At 38.7% G+C, this 22,485-nt stretch overlaps 1 protein-coding gene across 1 annotated transcript in view; it reads right to left on the reverse strand.

Moving 5' to 3' along the window:
- LOC111155864 (suppressor of cytokine signaling 5) overlaps positions 1 to 21,668 on the reverse strand; it is a 62,508-nt gene extending 40,840 nt beyond the window's left edge. The window contains exon 1 of the mRNA XM_022516301.1: positions 21,512 to 21,668. The gene's annotated coding sequence lies outside the window, so the exon portion shown is untranslated. The remainder of the gene's footprint in view (positions 1 to 21,511) is intronic.
- Between the last annotated feature and the right edge of the window lie 817 nt (positions 21,669 to 22,485).

Consider the following 22,485-nt stretch of genomic DNA (forward strand, 5'->3'; position numbering starts at 1 on the left):
GAGATAAGACAAATACAGCTTATATCAAATCCAAAGAAAGTTTGACTGAAGATTCCACATTCATACTAGATATTACTTTGGTCCTTGGAATGGAAATGACATTACTGTCCATTATCAGTATGGTATATCCCTTGTTTTTTCTAATAGCAGCTAAAGATTTACAATGGTTTATCCATATTTTTCTCATCTGATTCCACTTGATACACACTTTCAAGAATGCTGACCAGATGAAGAAAATATGACATATATAATGAAGTTATTATTCAGCCACAAAAAAAGGAGGAAGTTGTACCATTTGCAACAACATGATGAACCTAAAGGACATTAAGCTAAGTGACATAAGCCAGACACAGAGAGACAAGTTTTGTATGATTTCACTAATATGCAGAATCCATAAAAGTTGAATCCACAGAAGCAGAGTAGAATGGTGGTTGCCAGGGACTCGGGGGTAGGGGAAATAGGAAAGATGCTGGTCAAAGGGCATGAACTTTCAGTTATAAGATGAACAATTTCTGGGGATAAAATATATAGCACAGTGACTATGGTCAATATTACTGTACTGCACACTTCAAACTGATGAGAGTAAATCCTGAATGTTCTCACCAAAAAAAGGAGGTGTGTGTAACTATTGGAGGCAATAATGTATAAATTACCTTGATTGTGGTAATCATTTCACAATGTACATGCTTATCAAATCATCACACTATATACCTTAAATATATACAATTTCTATTTCTCAATTATATCTCAGTAAAGTTGGTGGGGGCCGGGTGGGGGGCAAGAATGCTGACTGGAACCAAGTACCAAGACTGGTCACAACTGCACCAATCTGTAACCCATCCTAAGAAGACATGAAATTTTCTTTCTTTTTTCTTCTAAGAAATAAAATCATAGCAAATGAGCCCACCAAAACACGCAGAGGATTATAATTCAAGATAGCTATTCATTATAACCATACGTATTTTTGGATGACTGCCATAAATTAGTAGGTTTTCTCAGATTGTGATTTTTTAAAAAACAAAAACACAACTAGAGGACCAAAAAGAATTTATTTAAATAAGTGAGCAACCTCACTGTCCCTAACTTTTTCTAGTTCTTAAGGAATTCAAAGTAAATTATTTGTGGAAGCGCTCGTTTCCTTTCAAATGACAAGAGCACTTTTATAACTCTTTTTAATCTAAAATCTTCTCAGGATATGAGCTTTAAATAGCAAATCCACTCTTGCAAGAGCTGAAAGGATGTTAAAATGTAGTTTGGTACAATTAGAAAATTGACAACAAATATTTACCTACTGATTGACAAGTTAATTGTAGAATGCTTAAAATATTTCAATTCCTAGGACTAATATAAAAAAGAAATCAATGGTATGGGTCCTCAAGGACTTAGCTGAGTAGACGGTACAGACCCATGAGATAATTAGACACCACAATTGTAAATAAGAAAGTACTATATAGAACAATTAGAGATAACACCTAAGAAGATGTCAAAACACTCTTTAGTAACTCTCCCATACAAGTCAAGTGGTAATTCAGAAGAGAAAATAAATTCGGCTGTTGTGGGGAGGCCCTGGAATCCAGTGAAGAGGAGTGGGCTGGGGCCAGAGGCCTGCCTCAGCTCTGCCATGAAAAACTCCTGGCTAAGTCCCAACTGCTCCATGGTGCCTAGTTAGCAAACATGGTACTTGACACACACACAAAAGGACATTTGCTCACTCACTTCTGATTTGGTTACGGCTACGCATGGAAGGAAGGGCAGGCCAGGGGCTTCTACTAGAAGAAACTCACTCCGAATACCTGTAACTCAGGACTACAGCAAGCTCACTGCCTGAATTCAATTCTATCTTCTCACAACCATGTGAAACAGTGGATGCTGACACCAAAAGAACGAGCCGGCTGCTCTTCTGGCCTCCTCCAGAGCAGAAACTCTTATACTAAGGGTCTCACTGTCCTAAGCCCAGCTGCACTGGCAACTCGGTCTCAAGAACCCCCTGATGTATCAGCTGTCTGGCTTAATTTCAGTCTGGTTCCCTGGGTCTCAGTAAGCTTAACTCAAAGAGAAGAAATTGGATCAGGTCCTTTACAACATCACAATCTATGAATATAATAAATAGAAATATGAATCGTAGAATATAAAACTTACTAAGTTGTCAGCTATGATATCAAATCGTTTTAGAAATGCCAAACCGGAAAAGCAAACACTATGGAAGTCCTTAAAACAATGATTCTTACCTTAGTCTCAAGATATCAAAAATGGTTAGATCTCACAGTAGAACATAACCTATGTTACGTACAAAGACTCATTACAGTTTTTCACTAGGTTGAATTAAATTTTACCACTCAGGACAATATTCTCATAAATCAAGTAGTGTTAGTACCTCTACAACACCAAGCATATCAGAGGACCCAGCAATGTCTGCAGAGAACAAGAAAAAATTACCTTTCTTAACTGCCAGGACTCAAATTCAGCAGCAGAAAAAAAGCAAGTCTTAACAATTACTGAATGGGGACACTTGGGTGGCTCAGCGGGTTAAAGCCTCTGCCTTCAGCTCAGGTCATGATCCCAGGGTCCTGGGATGAAGCCCCGCTTCCCAGTATCCCCACATCAGGCTCTCTGCTCAACAGGGAACCTGCTTCCCTTCCTCTCTCTCTGTCTGCCTCTCTGCCTACTGGTGATCTCTGTAGGTCAAATAAATAAATAAAATCTTAAAAAAAAAAACCACAATTACTGAATGGCAACTAGGAGCTAGGCATTGCACTGGTCACTTTACATGGATAACCTTATTTGGTTCCTGTAATAATCCTATGAGGTAGCTAGTTATTATCATTTTAATGATGAGAAAATTGAGATTCAGGAGGTTAAGAAATTTGCCTAGAGCTACAGAGCTCTTGACAAAGCTTAAGCGAGGTGATCAAGGAAGAATGCACCACTGTCCCAAGTGTGTTCAGGGAAAAGCTCTGATCAGCAGATCCGACTGTTCACATCCCTTTGGTAGACATAGCCCTACTATGATGATGTGGGTGATGTGGGCCATCAAACAATCATGGCTTGATATTACTTCTTAATGTAAATTTAAAAAAGTTGTTTTCCAAATGAGTCTTCAGTAAATTTGCTTAGGATGAATCCCTTCCCCTGACCAAAATGAGTTTCTGGATCTACAACTGCTGAGGAACAGACATCAGACTACTCAAGTTAAGGTCATTCTCTGAGGTCTGGTATGAACGGCACCTCCCTGGAGGATGTGTCTATTTCTTTTTTTTCATTAACCACAACATTCCTTTGTCTCTTCTTCTGAATATCAACTTTCTCTGTTAGATTTCTAACATGTTCTATATATAGCAAAAATGTGAAGCTGAGTCACTAGTGAGTTCCTCAAGAGCACCAGACCAGGTCCATATGCTCAAGATGCCAGGGAGAAAAATACAAATACAGTATTTTATTGAGAAAACTAAACATTATGACTTCTCTCTATATATAAGGATATCTACATCTGCAAGGAGGTAGGCACAGTAGGTAGTTAACAGTAGTAGTAGTATAGGTAGTAAGACAAAACTTTAAAAAGCAAAAAGCTCTGGGATACAGAAAAAAGGGAAAAAAGCAAACAATATTCAATCTCTTCAAGTATACAAAGAAGTTCTTGATAGAAACCCACAATTTTAAACTATAAAACATGGGAGATTGCCTTAGTTTAGAAAAAAAGCTTAGAATACAGAATACACATCTAATGTAAGAATAAATGTCTCTTTCACTAGATTTATACTGATAAAGCTCAAGCTACAGAATCTGCAAAAACAGAAAAGAAGCGGGGTACCTGGATGGCTCAGTGGGTTAAGCCTCTGCCTTAGGCTCAGGTCATGATCTTAGGGTCCTGGGATCAAGCCCCACATCGGGCTCTCTGCTCAGTGGGGAGCCTGCTCCCCCACCCCCCGCCTGTCTCTCTTCCTACTTGTGATCTCTGTCTCTGTCAAATAAAGAAATAAATTTTAAAAAAAAAAAAAAAAAAGGAAAAGAGGCATGATCAAGAGGGGAAAGCTAAAAATTACTTAAATTCTTCCCTCATCCTCCCAATCATTAATTTAACACAACTTTAAAAACTAAAGCAAGTTGCTTTTTAGATGATTATTAACATCGTAGTACATGCTTATTATAGAAAATGTGGAAAACATTAGTGTATGAGCTGATTGAAAAATAACCCATAATCTAACTACTCACAGTTAGCATGTTTTATATCCTATCTTTTAAATAAAGATTTCCTTTATAAAAACCTCAAAACTATCACCCTACTTCTTTTGTTTACTGTACTGTGAACATTTTCTTATAGCTTATACCCTTTAAACATACTAAAACTCACATTTTTAGTATACTGAACAAAAATGTTAAAGAACATGATCTATAATGGTTTTATGTATTTGGTCATACAGTAGCATAATCTAACCATTTCAGAGGCTTCCCATTTTTAAACATTATAAGTAGCATTGTAATGAATAAGCAATACACACCCACACATACATTTACATGCATCTCTTATTTCCTTATAATAAATTTCTAAAGATGGAATTTTGAGGCAAAGGGTATGAAAAATTTTAAGGATTCTGAATATTACCAAATTATCAATGTAATGAACTGAGTGTTTGCATATGCCCAAGTCCCCATGTTGAAATGTAATTAATCTCTGATGTGACAGTATTTGAAAAATGGGGCCTTTGGGAGGTAATTCAATCATGAGGGTGGAGCCCTCATGAATGGGATTAGTGCACTTATAAGAGGCCAGAGAGCTAACCAGCCCTCTTTCTACCACTTGAGGAAACAAGAAGTCTGCAGTCTACAACCCTAAAAAAGGGTTCACTAGAACCCAGCCATGCTGGCATCCTACCTAGGACTTTTAGCCTCCAGAACTGTGAGAAATAAATTCTGCTTATAAGCCCCCTATTGTTTCTAATACCATAAGTTTTTTGGTATTTTGTTCTAGCAGCCTGAGCTAAGGTAGCAGTCATTTAGAAAATTGTACTGGGGTGCCTGGGTGGCTCAGTGGGTTAAGGCCTCTGCCTTCAGCTCAGGTCATGATCCCAGGGTCCTGGGATCAAGCCCCGTGTCGGGCTCTCTGCTCAGCGGGGAGCCTGCTTCCCTTCTTCTCTCTGCCTGCCTCTCTGCCTACTTGTGATCTCTGTCTGTCAAATAAATAAATAAAATCTTAAAAAAAAAAAGAAAAAAGAAAAAAAGAAGAAAATTGTATCAATTTATGCAATTTATTCCTACCAAAAGTAGGAATTTGCCAACACTTGAGTCTTTTAATATGACAGACCTATTAAAGCTTGCAACCTATGACATAATGATTCTCACCTCTTAGGCTTTTTCCATAAGTTTACTTCATAAACTTAGAGGAAAATATTTTGTAGTAAAATTTTTTTACCTGTGGTTAAACAATTTTTCCACTGTTGTTTTTCAAACAAATTTACCTCTGTTAATTAAATTACTTAATGGAAATAGTATGAATTGCATAAATTCATTTAAAAACTAAGGTTATTCTTCTATGTGTATATCTGCAGTAACAGATGTCTGAAATAATGAAGATGATCACAGTAAACTCTGGGTTTTAAGATACTGAGTTTTCTTCCTTCCTATGTTACTTTTTTAATTTATTTTTAATTTTCAAAAAATTTTTTTTTCAAATATTTTCTTTTTTAAAAACCTTCTTTCTACCTCTCTGGTATGGCTTAAAAATTAAAAGATGAGCTAACATTCTTTAAAATGAACCCATATGCTAAATAAAAAGTATGATCTATCAAAAATTATAAAGTTTTTCAAAAGAAAAAACATTAAAAACCTACAAATCTGTTTACAGTTATGATGCGGTAGCTGGTGCTGGGCTAGACCTCCTTCTGTAAATGACCATAAAACTGAGCAACAAACATAAAATATTATTTGCAGATATTGGGCAGTGCAGGTCTGTGATTCCTGAGCAAAGGGAAACAAAGATTCCTGAATGCCCTGACATTCTACTTGTGACCCAGGGAAGGAAAACCCAAAAAGAGCACAGAGATCTCACTGAACTGAGGAAACAGAACTTAAGGTTTGAAGCTAATGAAGTCACTGGAATTTAAAGAGGCAGAATACAAGAAAGAAGGGAGCTGTGGAGAGAAAAAGTTTCAGAAATCTGTAGAGAGATCTCCTAATTCTTTGCCTGGAGACTAACCTGCATATGCACAAGGCAAGATTCCTTGAGATCAAAGAATAAAATTTGGGGGGAAAACAACTACAGAGTGTGAGGTGAACAAAAATTTGAGCTTGCAAAGGTCTGGGAGACATTCAAATTCCGCAGTTAGAATGGAGAGACCTCACTGAACATCACATGCATTTAATAGACACCCCAGAAAGACCATACCTCTGTATCAGGGTTAAGCTAGTTCTGGAATAAATAAAATGCTTAAACCAAAGATAAAGAGAAAAACAGAGACCCTTTAAAGCAGCCAGAAGAGCAAAAAAAAAGACATATTATACCAAAGGACAACAGTAAAAATAATCACTAACTTCTTATCAGAAAATTTTAAGCTAGAAGATATTTAAATGATGACTTTAAAGTGCTACAAGGGCGGGGGGGAAATGCTATCGACTTAAAATTCTATATTCAGAATAAATATCCTTCAAAAATGAAGGCAAAAGAGAATAAAACAAGGTCCAGAACTGTCCTCCTGCCATAAACAAGTAGAAAACTAGTCAAAATACAAAACAACTGTTTCCAGCTAGTAGACAACAGGTCATATGGAAACATGATCCTTGAAAGACGGGAAACAAATGAGGTGAGCCCAAGACTGTTCCAGGTTTCCCTGTGGAACCATAGCACAAACAACGGAACCCCAGTAGAGGTAATAGTCTCACTGAGTTGAGATGACAAAGCTTGGAATTTGTGAAGTCTGAGAAAGCTAGAATTTGTAGCATAATACCACAAAGGAAGAAACTAAATATGAATGCTCCAAAAACCCGCAAGAAGGGTCCTTGAATTTCCAGCTAAATACCAATCTGCATATGTGTTGTATGGAAATCTATGAGGCTAGACAGAAAACAACTTCCAAAAAAATATCAAATGCTGGGGAGCTCTAACCCAAACAACTCCCAAAGTTCACACAGGGCCATGATCATTCAGTTTCTGCCAACTCAGGGTGAATAAACCTTGATGAAGACATGAGGCAATCAAGGGAGACACAAGAAGGGGCACGCCTCAGGAGTGGGCCCAAACTAGCCCTACACTGAAAGCTATTCTAGACCTGCCAAAACCCAAACCCCAAAAAAACCTTAAAACAAAACTCAAAAGATCAAGCTGATCCACAAATAAATTAACTGCCTGCCAGAACAAAACTTAATACTCAAGAAAGAAAAAAAAAAATCAAGACACTCAACATTAACTCCATAAAAAATTACAGACATAGGAAAAAATGAGAAATGGTAACTTATAATCAAGATGTAGAAGTGATAGAGGGTAGAACTACTTTTAATAGAAAGGCTTTATTTTTTTTAAAGATTTATTTATTTGGCAGGGCGGTGGTGGGGAGAATGTTTGTACATGAGTAGGGGGAGGGACAGAGAGAGAGAGAGAGAAAGAATCTCAAGCAGACTCCTTATTGAGTGCAGAGCCCAATGCGGGGCTCGAGCCTATGACCCAGAGACCACGATCTGAGCCCAAAGCAAGAGTCGGACACCTAACCGACTAAGCCACCCAGGCTCCCTGAGAACTTTTAGTATAAGGACTTTAAAACAGTATTTAGAAAAAAATTTAAAGGCTTAAAGAAAACCATGAACATAATGAAGAAAAGATAAAAATTTCCACAGAAAAAGGGAAATTATTTTTAAGAAAAACAGTGGTAATTCTAGAACTATAAAAATGTATACCTGACATAAAAAGTTAACTGGATGGAAATAAGAGCATATTAGACAAAGGAAACTTAAGAAAAAAAAAAATCAGTGTACCTGAAGACAGGGCAAGAAAAACTTTTCAAACTAAATGGAAAGAAAAAAAGTTTGGAAAAATGGACAGAGCTTCAGTGACCTGCCCAAAAAACACATGCAGGTCTGAAGTCTGAGGAGAAAAGAAACACTTGGGAATTTAAAATTTTGAAGAGGGATGGCTAAAAATTTCACAAATATGATGAACACAATATACCCACAGAACTAAGCAGCTCAATAAGTCCCAGGATAAACAAAAATGAAACCAAACTAAGGAGTATCATAGTAAAGTTGTTGAAATCCAATCAAAGAGAGAAAAATCTTAGGAGCAACCAAAGGGTAAAGGTATATTATATATAGGAAAACAAATTTAAGAATCACCATAGAATTCTTGTCAGTAACTATCCAACTAAAAGAGAAAAAAACAAAAACAAAAACAAAACAAAACAAAAAAAACAAAGAAAGAATGAAAGAAAAAAAATCTTTAAAGTGCTAAAAGGAGGGGGAAAAAATGTGAAAACCTAAAATTCTATATCCACTAACAATAGCTTTTAAAATTGAAAGCAAAATAAGGGGGTGGTGGAAGCTACACTTTAAGAAATTTGTAAAGGGAAGTTTTCAAACAAAAGGAATAGGATACCCGACATAAACTTGGATCTACACAAAGAAATAAATATCTAAAGAAATGGTTAAAATGAAGGTAAATATTAAAGACATTTTTCTCATTTTTTTCAAAGATTTTACTTATTTGAGAGAGAGGACATACAAGCGGAGGGGAAGAGGCAAGGGAGAGACAGAAGCAGGCTCCCTGCTGAGGACCCTGGGATTATGACCTGAGCCCAAGGCAGGAGCTTAACCAAACTGAGCCACCCAGACAGCTCCATTTTTCTCATTTTTTAAAAAATATTTTATTTGTTTATTTGACATAGAGAGAGAAGCAAGAGCGAGCACAGGCAGACAGAGTGGCAGGCAGAGGCAGAGGGAGAAGCAGGCTCCCCGCCAAGCAAGGAGCCCAATGTGGGACTCGATCCCAGGACGCTGGGATCATGACCTGAGCCGAAGGCAGCCGCCCAACCAAATGAGCCACCCAGGCGTCCCCATTTTTCTCATTTTTAATTACTCTAAAAGGTAAGTGCCTAACAAAAGCAAAAACCAGTAATGGAATTTAAAGCACACATAAAATCAAAATGTATGACCAAAAAAAAAAGAAAAAAAAGTGCCCAAAAGGTAAGAGGAATTGAAAGTATATCAATATGTAAGATTTTTGCATTATACATGAAGTGGCATATTATTTGAGGGTAAACTGCTATTAAAAATAACCCAGCCAAAAGCAGATAGAAAACCAAGAGAAAAAAAACAATACACAAACAATAAAACAGTACATTTTAATCCAACCATATCAATAACTATATTAAATGTAAATGGTCTAAATTAGTGGTTGGCAAACTTTTTCTGTAAAGAACCACAGAATATTTTAGGCTTTAAGGACTAAAATGGTCTCTATATGACCAGATGGTCACTGAAGGACAAATGGTCTCTATCCCAACTACTAAACCTTGACATCATAGCACAGAAGCAGCCAGAGATAGTATGTAAATGAATGGGCGTGACTGTGTCCCAATAAAACATTCACATAAACAGGTGGATGCCTGGGTGGCTCAGTCAGTTGGGTGTCTGCCTTTGGCTCAGGTCCCAAACCCAGAGTCCTGGGATCGAGTCCCACATCCGACTCCCTGCTCAATGGGGAGTCTGCTTCTCCCTCTGCCCCTTACCCTGCTTGTGCTCTCTCACTCCCCCACTCTGACATATAAATAAAATCTTAAAAAAACAAAACAAAACAAAGCAAAAAACCAAAAAACGGGCGGTAGGCCAAATTTGGTCTGCCAGTCATAGTTTTGCCAACACAGTCTAAACATACCAAATTATAAAGATGTCAGATTGGATAAAAAAACAAGACCCAACTACATGCTTTGTACCAAAACAGCACTTGAAATATAAATGACATAAATAGGTTAAAAGTAAGTGGATGGAAAAAGATACACCATGCAAATATTAGTCAAAGGAAATTTTAGTATCAGACACAGAGACTTCAGAACAAGAGAAATGACCAGTAATAAAAAGGGTATTTCATGATGACAGAGGGGTCAATTCATCAACAAGACTCAACCCTAAATGTGCTGTAACACATGCAACAGTGCTTAGAATATGAAATAAATCTAAAGGAACTGAAAGGAGAAACAGACAAATCTAAACTTGTAGATGAAAATTTCAACTCTTTTCTTGACAGAACAAGTAAATAGCAAACTGGTTAAAATATAAGGAGATATACAAAGGCCAACCTAACTTAACTGATATTTATGGAACACAGCACCCAATAAGAGAAGATACACTTTTCTCAAGTACAAATTGAACATTAACCAAGATACACATGTTGGGACATAAACCAATCAAATAGTATAAATGGACTGAAATTATTAAGAATATGTTCTCTGATCAAAATGGCATTAAATGAGAACACAGTAACAAAATACCTGGAAAATCCCAATATTTGGAAATTATTTGACAACATTTCAGAGCAATCCATAGGTCAAAGAAAAAATTACAAATGAAAAAAGAAAATATTTTGAATGAAATAATAATGCAAATTTATGGCTTTAAAAGTTGATAATCTTTTAAAATAAATTCTTAATTCAATGACCTAAACTGCCTTAAAAGCTAGAAAAAGTATAACAAGTTAACTCAAAGTAAGGAGGAGGAAAGGAATTAATGAAAGCTCAACTCATGAACTAGAAAACAGATAAACCACAGAGAAAAATCAACAAAACTGAAAGTTGATTTTTGAAAGGACTGATAAAATTGATTAAGACTAATCATGAGAGGAAAGGTGAAATGGACAAATGCTTCAAGACACAAATTACTGAAACAGGACTAAAAAGAAACAGAACAGTCTTGTATCTTTTTATTTAAAAATTGAATCCTTAAGAACCTTTCCATAAAAAAACAAACAAACACACACAACCTTCCAGGCCCAGATAGCTTCATTGGTAAATTCCAACAAACATTTAAGGAAGAACATCAATTGTACCCAAACTCTTCTGTAAAAGAAATTGAGAGGGGGCATTGTTAGTGGGAGTATAAAATGGTAAACCTACCTCGGAAATTGTTCTGTCAGTTTCTCATAAAGTTAAACCTACACCCATCCTATAACCCAGCAATTCGACGTCTAGGTAGTCACCCACAAGTAAGGAATATTCATATCACAAAAGCCTTGTACAAGAATGTTCGTGGGAGCATTACTCCTAGAAGTTGAAGACCAGATACAAGCTCTTCCTACAGTAATAATAGATTTATAGTGTATCCATACTATGGAATGCTACTCAGCAACTAAAAAGAACTAACTACTGCTACATGTAACATGGATGAATCTGTATTTTAAACAAGGGCTTCATATAAATTTTATACCCAGGCAAGTTTGAGAACCACTATTACAGAGGCATATATATAATAACAAAAAGGGAAAACATAAGAGATTTAGGGAGTTTATAAATTAAACAGTACCACATACATTAAAAACTGTATATAACAGTTGTCATTTTCTATAGATGCTTAATTGCTATTTCAATTATGATCACAATAGTCCTCTGTGTTCAAATTTCTACTTATGTCCTCCATGGACTTCCAGTTCCAAATTTTAGTCTTTGATCCGATAACTACCCTAATTTCTCATTAATTCCAACTTAAACTATACATTTTAGATAAGGAATCCTGTTGACCAGTTCCTTTGCTTTTTTTTCTTAATGCTCTACTTCATTGGTAGTTTTCTTGACCTCTTAATAGTGGTATTCTTACTGTTTGCTGCAGAGTCTTGAATTTCTACCTCAAACTGAACCCAAAACTCATCTTTTCCACTAAGTACTAAACCACCTCAGATTTTTTCCAAATTCCCTCAGCACTTGAAGATCTTTCTCCTAAAAGATGGGCTATTTATTTTACTGAGTTTGGACACCTCCTCTTAATGACTCACCAACTCCATTCCCTGGCTTAGAGAGTAGAACCTTTGGAAGAAAATTGAAAAGATTACAGTTCTGTTTAAGGTTCTTTCTCTTGTGATGTTTTTACTTTTCCCTCTTGGAATGCATTCTATTTGCCAGAACCTTAAGCTCTATAATGCTAAAGGTAGGAGAGAAAGAGAAGCAAAGAGATGGTTGATTAGAGCTTCCCTGGACTAGATTTTTAAAGAAGATGAAAAAGGTCTTCAGACTTCAGTATCTGTTTAGACCACCTCACCAGCCCAAGGAAGCAAACAAGACTCCAAAGAGAGTTTCAGTGAGGAGTAAGAAAGTGCATTTGTTACAAATTCCCAGTGTTGTCCTGGAAGGCCAGTATATTGTGATACACCGTTCCAAGGACACTAAAATAGATTTCTGGCAGATGTTTCTATATATTGTTTTTAAGGTTAGGTGGCGGGTGGGGGGGGTTAGTTGAGCGGGGGCAAAAGGTAAATATTAAAAAACTGTCCACACTCCTGAACTAAGTGCCAGTTCTGGCAGTTACTTTTTGTTCTGCATACATTATTATTTAGGAATTATGGTGATTACTCACTTTCACAAGCTTCAACTCTAAACGTTTGCCTTCTAAATCCTATCTATAAACCTGGCCACACTTCTGAGCTAGACCCGTATTTTTATCTGATGTTTTGGTCATGTTATTACTCATCTAAAAAGCATAACTACTTACCTGAACACAAACCCAGTATTCCCCCCTCTCAAACTTGCACGTATTATTCAACTGCCAAGTCAGAAACCTTGGACTCATCCTCAGCTTCTATCATCTGCAAACACTAACCAAGTCTGGAGGGCTTAAACTCCTATATATCTGTGGTATCACTGCCCTTGTTTCTATCCCCACTACAAATCCCTTAATTCAGACCATCATAATCATTTTCCGGAACTAGAGCAGAATCTTAAATGGCATCCCTGCCTGTGATCTACCTATGGGACACCAGACAGAATGCCTCATTCACTTACCCTGCCATATGTATGGCTTAGAGAATAAATACCTCCAATTTCTCTTCCACCAGACGATTCTCTTTATTACTACTATAACCAGTTTTCTACAACAGCAAACTGTGTCACTTCCCCTGCTACAAAACAAAATAAAAACTTAAACTCCTTGTACGGCATATGAGACCATTAACAGCTTGTTCATTCTACCTTGATTCTAGTCTGACTTCCTAATTTTCTTTTGTACTCATTTTGACAGGTCAAACTTCACCCTCCTCCTTAAACACACTATACCCTTTCATTTTTAATAATCTAGAATACTCAGTCCAGCTTGCTTTATTTTTAATGATCTCCCTTACACTATTTAAAGCCATTACCTAAACCTGTACAGAAGTAATGAGTGAACAAACCATCAGAAGATACAGCCAACTCTCAATTAGCTTATTGTCATATTCTTATTATCATGATCAGCATAGATTAAATGGGAAAGTGAGTAAAATATTTCAAAAGTGAGTGGCTTGGTAAGCTTCATCCTTACCATAAATTAATGCTAAGTCTTCAGTTACGGACTTACTACCCTCCTTTTGATTGACAGGCACAAAGAGAACTATAACTCGAATTTCTTCACGTCTATTCTTTTCCTTCATCTTTAACAACTCCCTTTCCCATTTCTGCTGTTACTCCTCTGTACTTTCCTTCCCCTGCTACCTAAGTCTTCCTAATACCCTCTTTGTCCACCCTTTACAAGGACATCAGTATTCCTCTATCACTCTTTTTGGTAGAGCACCTAAAATCTTATGAAGTACTTCCACATATACTTACTCACTTGATATTGCAACCTTATTTTGGGGGATTCCAAAATCAACAAATATCAAGGGTGTGTGTGTGGGGGGGTGGACAGCACTTTGTACTGTGAAAATTAAAAGGACACAAGGAAACCTCATTTAGAATGGAGTCAGGAGGCCAGCAGGGGGAGCTCTCATGCCCTACCACTTTAGTCCACTGAAAACCCAACAGGAAAAGAGGTACCTTGCAAGTAAGTACTCCTTTAACTGCTACTTTACTATTCCAGCAGGAGGAGCAACAGCCCAGCCAATGAGAGACTGTCACAACTCAGCCAATGAAAGCCGCTATACTTCTGCTAGCTTAATCCAATGAACTTTTTGTTTATAACAGCTCTCTTTCTCCCTTTCCTCTGTGAAAGAGAGGTCTTCTCCTTTGTTCTCTAGACTTGCTTGTGGTTTTGCCATCGCTTGCTTGTTTAGGATTGTAGTTCTCTGCTATTTCCAGGTAAACCCATTTTTGCCAATAAAATAGCTTGCGGTTTTATTTCTAAGGTCAACGATGATGATGCTGCTCATGAGCAGATGCTGCTCATCTAGGTAAAATTTAAGATACTTTATAACTCATTTGAGGAAACTGCAGTTCAAAAAAGTTATTATTCATCCAACATAGTGCTATTCCCTCTGCCTAGAACTCCACAATCCCTCTTCACCAGGTCATCTCTCAAGACACATCTCAAGCCTTCCCCTACTCCCAGAGCAAACACATTACACCTATTTCAATGCTATCCTAATGTTTTCTCACACTACTTCTATCATACCACTGGAAGAATCCAGGTATGTGGACTCTTAACTCTGGTGTCTTTTCTACCAAACAAGATTTTCTTATTAAATAATGTTACCTTATTAATGCCCATTAATAATCCAGTATTTTATAGTGAAGAGGAGAAACATTTTATGGATGGCCTGTGCTATTTTCCAATCTCTAGGGTAAAACTGTACACCAAAAGAACCCTTATCTTTCCTTAAAAAATCAGGAATTAAGAATGTTTCCAAATCCTCTCAAAGTACATAGATATGATCTCTCCTGGTAATGGCATTCAAAGCTGCCACAGCAAAGGAGAAAAACAGCATTTCATTAACCCTAAATTAAACTGTTGTAAGTTTTAAAAGATGCCTGTTAATATCTTGGGAAACATTTAGATTAACAATCAAAAGATGAGGGCCTTAGTCCCTACTCCACATACTGGGTAACTTGGGAAAGTCACTTAACTTCCCTGAATCAAATTTTCTTTTTTGAGAAAACTGGACAATTTACTTACCTTTCAAGAAATGTTTGGAGAATTCAATGAAAAAAATGACTGCAAATCACTTAGCCTGGAACATAATGAACAGTCAAACAAACAAACAAACAATCTCTTTTATAATTATTTTCATGGACATCATTTTTATCTTCAGAACTATGCCCAACAACTTTAACCTTAACACATTTCAGGACTTTGTGGCCCAGCAACAACTACAATTAATGCACTCATAGAAGCTATCTCCAAGACTTCTGGATCCCCTTTCCGGGTCACAACTCAGGTCCTGTAAATATAATTGGAGTATCTTCTCCTAAATGCATTATCTTGTTCTCCTCCACACAGAAACTCATCAAAGGATGTTCCTGTAGCTTCTCCTTGTTGGCTTGGCTGTCAACTACCTGGAACAGCACACAGAGTCAGCTGCAAATCTGGCAACTTTCACTGCCAGTCTGTCTTTTAAATCATTTATAAAAAAGAAAAAAAATGTTATATAAAATTAGTCCCAGCACTGATCACCTGAAGGGTAATGAGGCTGGACTACTGTCTCATGTTAATAACTAAAGTCGAAGACTAAATAATTAGATAAATAAGCTCCCCTTTGGCTATGTGCATATTTTAACCCCTAAAAAACATACCTGGACTTCTCCCAATAGATTTCATTTAATGTTTAGTAAGTTTATTCTTCAGCTTTGGAATATTTCACCTATTTTCCTTACACAAAGACACACTAATCTGCAGAACCCAGGGTCTATGTTAGGGTTAAAATCATACAAAATCCTGATTTTCCTCCATATTTCTCATTTATTTCATATTTCATATTTCAACCATATTTCAACCTCCAATTCTTAATTCTTTCTCTGACTACCCACTATATATGAAAGCTTGAAGTTCAGCTCCCAAATCATTCCTGTTCCATCACTCTACCTTTCATTTTCCATTTTAAGTATATACACATTGTTTAAGTAAGCTTCTAACTTTTTAATTGCTTGAAATACAGTATATCAATACTTGATTACCACCTCTACCTGAAGAATCTTACCCAGAACAGAAAGACTGGATATTATTCCTATTATAGGAGTCTTCAAATAAAATAAGGAAGTCATAATTTGAAGACAATCCCAGAGCAATAAGCCTATTTCAAAAAAAAATTTTTTTTAAGGTTTTATTTATTTCTTTGACAGAGAGAGATCACAGTAGGCAGAGAGGCAGGCAGAGAGAGAGGGGGAGGCAGGCTCCCTACCGAGCAGAGAGCCCGATGTGCGGATGTGCGACTGGATGTGCGACTGGATCCCAGGATACTGAGATCATGACCTGAACCAAAGGCAGACGCTTACCCCACTGAGCCACGCAGGCACCCCTTCGAAAATACTTTTTAAAATTATTTTCCTCACTTATTATTAGCTTTGATAAAAGATTATTGTATGACATTTCATCAAATCAAAGGTAAATTTAATTTTGGTGTTAAACATCACATGAGCAAAAGGCTTACAGACTATCAGAGAAACTGTGGAAATATATTCTTGCTCTACTGTACTTGGCAGTGTCATTATGATTATGATCTCTCTCAAGTCATTCCTTGAGCTTTTTCACCTACATGTACAATAAAGGCAGCTAACTAATTCTCAGTTAAACTACTCAGATGCAAATTTACCAAATATTAACATGAAGCAACAGTCCAACCAGCTACCCTTCAAGATTACTTTTGCTCTAACCAGATTCAAAAGCCTTCTCTCCATTACCCATGAAAACGTAAGATAATTGGCTAACTCAGAAAAAGAATTTATTGAGTAAGGAAAATGATTCGTAGTTTCCTTTGGTCATTCTCTAACATCTACATTGAAGCTAAGAAAGTAGTTTGCCTGGTCCATACTTACTCAGTCCTTGTATCCGTGAATTTTAAGTATGAATAACTGGCAATTCACAATGCCATAATTATTTTTAAACATAAAAAAATTGCAACTTAATGAAAAATTGAGCAATAATTGGTTATATTTTATTATAACACAGTATTTCAGGTTTTTTAAGGATTTTATTTATTTGACAGAGAGATCACAAGTAGGTAGAGAGGCAGGCAGAGAGAGAAGGGGAAGCAGGCTCCCCGCTGAGCAGAGACCCCCCCCACCCCCCCAAATGCGGGGCTCGATCCCAGGACCCTGAGACCATGACCTGAGCCGAAGGCAGAAGCTTAACCCACTGAGCCACACAAGCGCCGCAATAACATGGTATTTCTAATGTCTCTTGAAACCATACTTAAATATTTTATTCACATAATTAGATTATGTAATTGATTGAAAGAAAAGATCTGCATGTCAGTTCTACAAAATTCCTAAAAGCATTTCATGATTCCAAAAACGACCAATAAACTGTAATAATTTCATAATCTTTATTATAATAGTTAATCAAAAGAAGATGAGGAGTTGGTCACTCTCAAACATTAAAATTCTGTATCAGGGAAAGAAAAATATGATCCTGAAAGCTTTTGATAGCTCCATGTAATGCTTATTTCAGATTAAAGGGATGGGGGGGGGGACAAGATGGCGGGGAACTAGGAGGAGGCGCCATTTCAACCTGTACCCTAAAGTGAGCTGATTACCTACCAAAGAACTCTGATCACTCATGAAATCAGCCTGAGATTAGAATTATACACTTTTGGATCTCAGATTAAAGGGATGACCCATGTATTTATCACCTGAAGTATCTACCCACAGAATGCCTGACTAAGATCTAAAAAAAAAATAGCACGAATCTACAACTAACATAATAAAAATGCTTTTCAGCTACACTTACTTCTGCTTTTAATCTCTAACTTATAAAATGGACTCAATTCAATGGAATTCTAAAAATATGGGTAATTAAAAATATGTGATACATTTTTTTAAATCACTGAAATTATATTTAAAAAGAGACTTTAAAAAGTACACTCATGTATGACAGACAGTAAGTTACATGTTGTGACAGTAGGTTAAGGTGCATGAGAACCAAAGTCAAGGAAATGACAAGCAGAAGAGCTGTTATAAAAGCAATAGAAGAACCTGGTAAGGCAGAACCAAAGAATATGTAGGAAAAGTCCACCACTGTCATTTAAAAAACACCTGTTAAACCACATGTTCATAACACTAATTAGACCTGGGTTATAGCAAAGTAAAAAACAAAATGTTACAAAGTTGGAATTACACAAATTTTATCACTAAAACCCAACAATATAATGAATGAAGTTAACAAAACATTCACTTAATAGAAAACAAGGTTCAAGGATTTTCTCATGGCTTCATTGACAGACAGAAAGGGACTGTAATGAATAACAGATAAATTCCTGATTTCCTTACCTAATCTTACCCAGTAAGCCTTTGGAACTCACCACATTTTCACTAGAATACCTGCAAATCAATTACTGGCATTTTGATTCTAGAATAATGTTACCACAACAAGGGTTTCCAGATGACATTTAGAAAAACAGACACACTCACTCTAACTTGATATGCATACCTAATTAAAGGTCCAAGACAAGCAGAGGAAGGAGAAAACAAACAAACATGAGGGCATCAGCTGCACTAAAAGCCTTGAAAGATAGACTCTTAGGTGATCATGTATTTATCTAGGAGTTTTTGGTAGCCTCAAAGTGACTTCATTAATAGCGAAGAAACAAATGGGCACACAAGTGTCTGTACACACCTAATGAGCCATAAAGAATAGTGTCCAATATCTGTTGTACTCTTACTGTGTGCTAAGGAAAGAAACACTTTGAATCCTCACCACTCTCCTATAAGGTGGTTATTTACTACTACCCTCACTCTACAGGTAAGGAAACCTAAAGTACACAGTGGTTAAATCACCTGCCAGACATCAATGTTATTAAGCAGCTGAAATACAAAGTCAGTCGTTCTCTATTACAACTATGATAGAAATTATGTTTTCATAATTATCAAGTAATTCTACTATTGCTCTTATTTTTAAAGGTCCTAAAGCCCATTTCAACGTAACAAAACTCCTACATTTACCAAGAATAATAATTTTCATATAATTTACTTGGAAAATACAGGAACCTTTTGGATTCTGAAGATCTTGTAAGCAATTAAGTTTTAGCATAAAAATCACAGAACACTAGCCTGCTCCAAGCTCATCTAATATTTTAATCTAGATGACATGACAGTTTGTCTCTTTCCAATGACAGAGAAATATCAGCACTTCCACTAACAATGAGCCGTATTGTTTAAAACTTTTCAATAAAAGCTTATCCTGTTTTATATCATTTCATGTATCAATGTAGTCAATTCAAACTTCCCCATCCTTAGAAGAGAACAACATCACAAATAATCCAAAAACCATTTATAGTTGGCACTGCAACTCTTTAGAAATAAACAATATGAATGTGATAATGTAGAAAAACCCTGGAGTCCGGAGACCTGCCCACCCATCCTGGCTCTCTCACTAACTACCAGTTTAGTCACTTTCCACTGCTCTGGGCCCTTGGTTTCCTGACCTGCAAAATAATCATCTCCACGGCCTACTCTCCCACTTCTAAAAGAAACGTGACTCTTGTACATACATCTTTTTTTCCAAGCTTCCCATTCTCCATCTATTTAGCTATTATCATTACTTTGCAGGCATTAAACATTATTTTTCCCTAGTTCTACAAAAGGAGAAAACAGTCCATTCTTAACTAAGGTGATAAGGGAATGCCCTCAGGACCACTAGTTTACCATAGATGAGTCTCAAGGTGAACAATGTAGAAGATATTATAATGCTAAAAGGTGTTAGGTTTCAATATTTTAGGCTACAGTTTTGTGTGCCAGTAAATTCTCCCTAAGGACAAACAGTAAAATTCAAGGACAATAAGGAGAAAAAAATGTAATTATCCATCAGTTATTGAAAAACTAAAAAGGTGCCAAATGAAAATATTAGTACTTTTTTGGAGAACATTTTTCTCTGATGAATTACATTACAGAGCAACATAATCATTCACAAATTTTCTCAGATATGTTTAAGTACTCCCTAAAAAAAAAAAAAAAAAAAAAAGGCTTTCCTTTTTTAAATTGTGAGGAATTAGTCAGATAACATACATGTGATTAAGAAAATATTTAAAAGATGAAAAGATCTAGCTGTGCAATTCTGGCTTCCTTTTCTCAGTGACTTGAAGAACCTCAAAGGGATGCCAGAGGTAGAATCTGTGGACCTCCACGGCCTGACCCTGGTATTCATTTTCTACCTTCCTAACCCATTTTCAAGAGTGTTATGCAAATACAAGATTATTAAAATTAAATTAAGCATCTGACATTAATATTGAACTGTTAGAAAGCTCATCCTGATTTCAGTTGCTTTCGAGAGCTGCTACATTACCAGCATCTTCCTAGCACAATACTTAAAGTTGACCTTGTAAAGAAAAACTTAAAAGCAAGGGACAGAAAGCATTACTTACTAATCTTGTAGACTAAAAGTTTAAGTAGCAAATTCTAACAACACAGTCAGTCCACTCTAAATGTTAAGTCAGGAAAAAGTAAGCCACAGCTATAGGATCAGAGACCTGAAGAAAGGATATTCAGCGGATATAGAGGCGACTGCAAGAATTTCAAGGTACAGTTATGAGCATTTCCAGCAAAACTAGTAACTGGTAAAACAACATCAAACATGTACATACATTTTAAAATAAAGGGTAACTGACAAGCTCCAGCAGCAAGCCTCCTCCCGATTGGAATGCCAAAATAAAATGTCAGAAATCACCTCGCGAATCCAGTCCCCCAGCCTTCCAAAGTTTGGAATCAAATCGACATGTGTACTTAAACGCTTCTTAGCATCCTTCTTTAAATGCAACTCCCTCCCCAGAAAGTCAGTTCGCTTCGGCTACTTGAATGCCCAAATCCCAGCACCAAAGAATCGTAGGAGCCCAAGTAGTTGCAGAAGGATCTTCCAGCGGCCGCCTGCGCATCCCTTTCCACCTCGCGTTAAAGCCCTGGAGGTGCTCTGGTCACTTCCCCATCCAAGTTCCCCAGTTCTCTCATCTCCCAGCGGACCGCTTCTCGTCGACCTTGAAGACCCCCGGATCGGAGCCCTAGAGCCCAAGTGACCTGGCCAGTTGGCCCCTTCCCCGCAGTACGCGTTAACTGCCCCCGCAGTCTCCGGTGGCCTCCCTCCGAACCCTATCACGAACTCCCTCCTACTGGCTCCGAAACGACCCCCTTCCCCTTCGGCGCCCCACGTCCCTCCAACCAGAAAAATCATTCATCAGAAATGCATCCAGAGCCTACTAAGCGCAAGCCCCCACTACGCGCAGCTCGGTCTGCACAGGGCTCGCGGCCCGAACTCGCCGTCCCCCGCCCGCCGTCTCCTCCCGGCCCGAGGGCCGGGGCTGCCTCAGCCCGGGGTGTGGAGGCGCTGGCCGGAGGCGGACTGCGCCGGGCGCTGGCACCCGAGGACCGGCAGGCGGCCGCTAACGGCGGCGCGGGGGGCCGGGAACAAGCGCGGGCCGGGCGCGGGCCGCGGGGACACTCACCGGTCCGGGCGCACGGGGCGGCCTCATCCAGGGGCACCTGCGGCCAGGCGGACGGGCCCGGACGGCGCAGTCACGGAGAGGGCGAGTCCGCCCGCCGGTCCCGTCCCGTCCCCTCCAGCTGCCCGATCGAGCGCAGTCTCGTTTCCTCTGGACGGAGCCCGGGGACCCCAGCTCTGCCGGATGCCCCCGCCAGGCCCCCACCCCCTTCCCCGGCCGCCTCCCCCCTTCACCCTTTCCCCTCCCCCCTCCCCCCAACCCCCCACCGGAATGGAAAATACCTCCCGGGGCGGGGGGCGGCGGGGGCACGCCTCTCTGAAGGGCAGCCTACCGTGACCAATAGCAGGCGGGGCTCTGGAGGGGCGGGATTCCTAGCGGCCAATCCGGAGGCGTGTAGGTGAAGGCCGAAGAAGGGAGGCAGGGAGAGAGAGGGGGGCGGCAGGGGAGTCAGGGAGGTCCGGCCGCTCGGGTGTGCGCTGTGCGCGGCTGCCATTTTGGAGTTGGGCAGCTGAGACGGCGGCCGGGTCCGGCCCGGGGGAAAGGGAGAAGCCAGTCAGGTAGGAAAGAGGCTGTCACGTGGGATAGAGGGGCGGGGTAAAGCGGGCTGTAGCCGGAGGGGAGGGTTCGGAGGCGGCGAGTCACGGGGGCTGAGGGGGGTCACGTGGTCGGAGAAGGGCTAGCGGTGGGCTTGGGGGAGGAAGGTCAACCTGAGGTGGGAGAGGGAAGAAAGCTTTGTCCCTGGCTTCAACTCTGTTAGGAAAAAGGAAAGGAAAAATGATGAATGGAGGGTGTGAGTGCCGGGCCGGAAAATGTGAATGAGTCTCCCTAGCTCCCTCCAGCATGGTGCCACCCAGTCACTGAATTCCAAGATGCACGGGAACCTGGGCATTTCATTTAATTCAGGTAGTCCCATCCCTACTCCCTGCTGTCACAAACATGACTCACAGATCTGATGGAGGGGTGATTGTCCTCCACTT

The sequence above is a fragment of the Enhydra lutris genome, unplaced genomic scaffold (assembly GCF_002288905.1).
Source record: "Enhydra lutris kenyoni isolate GAN:26980312 unplaced genomic scaffold, ASM228890v2 scaffoldscaffold44, whole genome shotgun sequence".
In the NCBI taxonomy this organism is placed as follows: domain Eukaryota; kingdom Metazoa; phylum Chordata; class Mammalia; order Carnivora; family Mustelidae; genus Enhydra; species Enhydra lutris.